Genomic DNA, 6000 nt, shown 5'->3' with positions numbered 1-6000 from the left:
TTGCATGTAGTTCAAAGGGGTCCAAACATCAGACAAAGGGATTTACCATTGATCCTTCCTAGTCAAATACATGCCCAATCCTGACTTCTTTTGACATGGCTGATTGGGTCCCTGAGTCTTTAGCAAAGGGTGGTTCAGCTAAACTCTTGGGCAGGGACATGTTCTCTGGGGCTCACCTCCCAGGAGCTCAGGGAATGCCCTAATGGAGCTGTTTCTGGCCCTAGTCTCAGAGCATGCTATCTGGATAGGCTGAGAATTTTCCAAATTATCAACCGCTGATTCTTTGGGGCTTAAGAGTATAGCCACGAGTTTATCCCTTTCCTCTTGCATTTTACTATATAAGGAGCAAGGAGAAACCAGGCTGCACCTTCCACAGTTAGCTTGGAAATCTCCTCAGCTAAATATCCAAGTTCATTGCTCACAAATTCTGCCTTCCATCTGACATCAGAAGACAATTTTGTCATGTTCTCTGACACCTTATAATGAGGATCACCTTTCCTCCAGTTTCCAATAACACATTCATCATTTCCTTCCAAGGTCTCACTGGAAGTACCTTTAACATCCATATTTCTACCAACATTCTGCTCATGATGAAATATATTCTCTAAGACAAGAGAAACTTTTTCTGTAGCTCTCGTATTTCTGAGCTCTTAACGGAAACACCTTTAATATCCCTATCTCTACTGACTATCTCTTAAAAGCAATCTAGGCTTATTCTACTAAATGCCTCAAAATTCTTCAGTCTCTGCCCATTACCTATTTGTAATAGCAGCCGCCCACTTTCTGGTACCAATTCTTAGTTTGCCATGCTACTGTGACAAATACTAACAATGAGTTGGCTTAACAACAGGAACTTATTGGCTTATGATTCAGAAGGATAGAATCCAAAATTGAGGCATCATAAAGGCCATGCTTTCTCACTGGAGTGTTCTGGTACTGGCTGGCTACAATCTTTGGGATTCCTTGGCTTGCTTCTCCGCCTCCCCTCATGTGGTGTTCTTCTTCCTTCTACCTGTTCTTCTGGTTTCTGCTGACTGCTACTTTCTTGCTCCTCACTCCCTCCTGCTGCCTTCTTTTTATAAGCTTTCCAGTAATATGGATTAAGATCCACCCTGATCCCAATCAAAATCCCAACAACCTACTTTGCAGACTTGGAAAAGCTAGTTATCAAATTTATTTGGAAAGGGAAGATGCCTCGAATTGCTAAAGACACTCTAAAAAAGAAAAACGAAGTGGGAGGACTTACACTCCCTGACTTTGAAGCTTATTATAAAGCCACAGTTGCCAAGACAGCATGGTACTGGCACAAAGATAGACATATAGATCAATGGAATCGAATTGAGAATTCAGAGATAGACCCTCAGATCTATGGCCGACTGATCTTTGATAAGGCCCCCAAAGTCACCGAACTGAGCCATAATGGTCTTTTCAACAAATGGGGCTGGGAGAGTTGGATATCCATATCCAAAAGAATGAAAGAGGACCCCTACCTCACCCCCTACACAAAAATTAACTCAAAATGGACCAAAGATCTCAATATAAAAGAAAGTACCATAAAACTCCTAGAAGATAATGTAGGAAAACATCTTCAAGACCTTGTATTAGGAGGCCACTTCCTAGACTTTACACCCAAAGCACAAGCAACAAAAGAGAAAATAGATAAATGGGAACTCCTCAAGCTTAGAAGTTTCTGCACCTCAAAGGAATTTCTCAAAAAGGTAAAGAGGCAGCCAACTCAATGGGAAAAAATTTTTGGAAACCATGTATCTGACAAAAGACTGATATCTTGCATATACAAAGAAATCCTACAACTCAATGACAATAGTACAGACAGCCCAATTATAAAATGGGCAAAAGATATGAAAAGACAGTTCTCTGAAGAGGAAATACAAATGACCAAGAAACACATGAAAAAATGTTCAGCTTCACTAGCTATTAGAGAGATGCAAATTAAGACCACAATGAGATACCATCTAACACCGGTTAGAATGGCTGCCATTAAACAAACAGGAAACTACAAATGCTGGAGGGGATGTGGAGAAATTGGAACTCTTATTCATTGTTGGTGGGACTGTATAATGGTTCAGCCACTCTGGAAGTCAGTCTGGCAGTTCCTTAGAAAACTAGATATAGAGCTACCATTCGATCCAGCGATTGCACTCCTCGGTATATACCCGGAAGATCGGAAAGCAGTGACACGAACAGATATCTGCACGCCAATGTTCATAGCAGCATTATTCACAATTGCCAAGAGATGGAAACAACCCAAATGTCCTTCAACAGATGAGTGGATAAATAAAATGTGGTATATACACACGATGGAATACTACGCGGCAGTAAGAAGGAACGATCTGGTGAAACATATGACAACATGGATGAACCTTGAAGACATAATGCTGAGCGAAATAAGCCAGGCACAAAAAGAGAAATATTATATGCTACCACTAATGTGAACTTTGAAAAATGTAAAACAAATGGTTTATAATGTAGAATGTAGGGGAACTAGCAGTAGAGAGCAATTAAGGAAGGGGGAACAATAATCCAGGAAGAACAGATAAGCTATTTAACGTTCTGGGGATGCCCAGAAATGACTATGGTCTGTTAATTTCTGATGGTTGTAGTAGGAACAAGTTCACTGAAATGTTGCTATATTATGTAACTTTCTTGGGGTAAAGTAGGAACATGTTGGAAGTTAAGCAGTTATCTTAGGTTAGTTGTCTTTTTCTTACTCCCTTGCTATGGTCTCTTTGAAATGCTCTTTTATTGTATGTTTGTTTTCTTTTTAACTTTTTTTTTCATACAGGTGATTTGAAAAAAGAAGGGAAAGTTAAAAAAAAAAAAAAAAAAAAAAAAGAAAAAAGACAAACAAGGGGAAAAAAAAAAAAAAAAAAGATGTAGTGCCCCCTTGAGGAGCCTGTGGAGAATGCAGGGGTATTCGCCTACCCCACCTCCATGGTTGCTAACATGACCACAGACATAGGGGACTGGTGGTTTGATGGGTTGAGCCCTCTACCATAAGTTTTACCCTTGGGAAGACGGTTGCTGCAAAGGAGAGGCTAGGCCTCCCTGTATTTGTGCCTAAGAGTCTCCTCCTGAATGCCTCTTTGTTGCTCAGATGTGGCCCTCTCTCTCTGGCTAAGCCAACTTGAAAGGTGAAATCACTGCCCTCCCCCCTACGTGGGATCAGACACCCAGGGAAGTGAATCTCCCTGGCAACGTGGAATATGACTCCCAGGGAGGAATGTAGACCTGGCACCGTGGGACGGAGAACATCTTCTTGACCAAAAGGGGGATGTGAAAGGAAATGAAATAAGCTTCAGTGGCAGAGAGATTCCAAAAGGAGCCGAGAGGTCACTCTGGTGGGCACTCTTATGCACACTTTAGACAACCCTTTTTAGGTTCTAAAGAATTGGGGTAGCTGGTGGTGGATACCTGAAACTATCAAACTACAACCCAGAACCCATGAATCTCGAAGACAGTTGTATAAAAATGTAGCTTATGAGGGGTGACAATGGGATTGGGAAAGCCATAAGGACCAAACACCACTTTGTCTAGTTTATGGATGGATGTGTAGAAAAGTAGGGGAAGGAAACAAACAGACAAAGGTACCCAGTGTTCTTTTTTACTTCAATTGCTCTTTTTCACTCTAATTATTATTCTTGTTATTTTTGTGTGTGTGCTAATGAAGGTGTCAGGGATTGATTTAGGTGATGAATGTACAACTATGTAATGGTACTGTAAACAATCGAAAGTACAATTTGTTTTGTATGACTGCGTGGTATGTGAATATATCTCAATAAAATGATGATTTAAAAAAAAAAAAAAAAAAAAAAAAAAAGATCCACCCTGATTTGGTAAACCATGCCAACAATAATATTTTCACAGTCCTATTTATAAATAAATCCAAACCCACAGGAACATAGATTAAGAGCATGTCTTTTGAGATGTATGTAATTCAACCCATCACAAAGTTTAAGCAGGGTCATAAATGACTAACCTTCCCCAAACAGGCAAGAATTTGCTCAATGTTTCTAAGCATTGGTATTCTTACTAGAGCCAACTAAAAAACTAAATTCTAGCAAACTAAATATATATATATATAGACACCAACTCTTCCCACTGAAAGAGAACTACAATTGATACTATGGTCTAAAGCATTCAGACCATTTTCTATACAGGCATACCAATGTACTTTCTTTTTTTTTCACGTAGTGGACTACGAGCATCCTTCCATGTCACTGAAAATTCATTTATCACATCATTTTTAATAGTGGCATGGTATTTTATACAAACATAAAATTTCCATTTGCTACGCAGTCCTGTATTGGGGACATAAAATTTGTTTCCATTTTTTTTTTCTATTATGCATGGCAGTGAACTTCTCTACAGGTAAATCTTTGCACACATGCATATACGTGTAGAGATACATCAATAAAAGATAAAGAGGAAGAAGACAAAAGTGGATGAAGAAAGGGGAAAATGGAATCACTGTGTCAACTAACAATTAAAAAGGAAGCCTTTGGCAGAAGGTGGGAGACCTGGAAAGGACAGGCAGCTGACAAATCCCTAGATGATGAAGGCACCACAAGCATAATGACTGATTTTGTAGAACTACTCCAATAATGCACTCGAAGTCTTGGTTCTTGTATAAAGTTTTAAAATTTTCTGAGTAGCTAAAGCTTTCTCACAACTGTTTTAATAACTGAGTCACTGGAGCTTTGAGGACCAAGTGATCTTTGATACCAGGGAAAACAAGAACAACTCTTAGTCTGCTGCAATAAGGAGCCAGGAAAGTGAAATCTACCACTTGATCTGGTTGAACAAGTGTCCAGAAAGGAAACAACCAATGAGCCATAAAGTAACCAAATAGCATTACCTGGGGGGAGAAAGTTTAATTTGGTTTGGCAAATTCCATGTTTATACTAGAAAGATCCTTAATAAGTAACAAGATATTTTTTTCTTTTTTTTTTCCTCTGAAAATACTTCAAACATTTTAGCTCAATTTTTCTCTTTTAAATCTCAAACTATAGCCAACTTTCAATAATCCTGGGGTTGGTTATTTTTCAATCTGGCTTCTCATTCTTCCCTCTCCTGCTAGTCTTTTGCTATTTTGCTTTATCAGTCAATTGACAAAACCTGGATAAGAGATAGATTTAAATCAGTCCATAATTTCTGTTGCTTTTTTGGCTGCTATGTGAAGAAGCAGAAGTGTCAGACAAAATTAGAACTAAAGACAAAATTAATCCTGATGAATTAGGGGAGTAGGAAGGAAAATTAGGCTGAACTGTAGACATTTTAAAAATAGAATTTGTGGTGTTCTTACTTTTAAAGTCCAAAATAATGTTGAGGTGAAAAAAGCAGAGAACTGGAAGTCAGAAATCTTGATTTCAGCTCCAGTTCCACCAGCTAACATCATGTAACTTTGGGCCAGTCATTTATCTTCCGAGTCAAAGATTCCTCACTTAAATCTTAAAGTCTGAGGTGCAATAAAAAATTGCCTCAGTAAAATTCCATTATCTGACAACACACGTTTCTCCAAAGGGCTTTTAGTGGCAGTTTTGCTTTAAAAGAAGCACTTGTGTATGTTTTCTTTCACTATGAATTTGCTTACTACGTTTTTATATTTGGCAATTTTTAGTTTAACTCATTTGAATTACTAAATTACTAATTAATGAGGTTTAAATTATAAGATTTCACTGTACTGTGATAGTTAAAATAAGATTTTTGTAAGAAAAATCAAATTTCGAATTGGCCCATTCTCCATTACTTGAGTGGTGAACAGGTCCAAAAGTTATGGTTCATACTTTATCCACTATCTTGTCACTTTCATTGAGTTCTGCAAAGTTCTCTTTAGGCACAAGATTCACTGCAGCGTGTTTAAAAAAATGGCATCATTTCAAAGGGTATTATATGACAATGTACATTAGTGAGTTAATGAATGAATTTAGGTAAGGAGACAAAAATTCAAACCTATTTAACTGTCAATACTGAAAGTTTGAG

General features: G+C 38.1%; 1 protein-coding gene across 3 annotated transcripts in view; it reads right to left on the bottom strand.

Moving 5' to 3' along the window:
* The window catches only part of ZFYVE26 (zinc finger FYVE-type containing 26), a 70552-nt gene that overhangs the window by 62087 nt on the left and 2465 nt on the right, over nucleotides 1-6000 (bottom strand). The window lies entirely within an intron of this gene.

The sequence above is a fragment of the Choloepus didactylus genome, chromosome 4 (assembly GCF_015220235.1).
Source record: "Choloepus didactylus isolate mChoDid1 chromosome 4, mChoDid1.pri, whole genome shotgun sequence".
Taxonomy (NCBI): Eukaryota; Metazoa; Chordata; class Mammalia; order Pilosa; family Megalonychidae; genus Choloepus; species Choloepus didactylus.
Note: the sequence above shows the minus strand (reverse complement) of the source record. Positions and strands in the feature narration are given on the sequence as shown.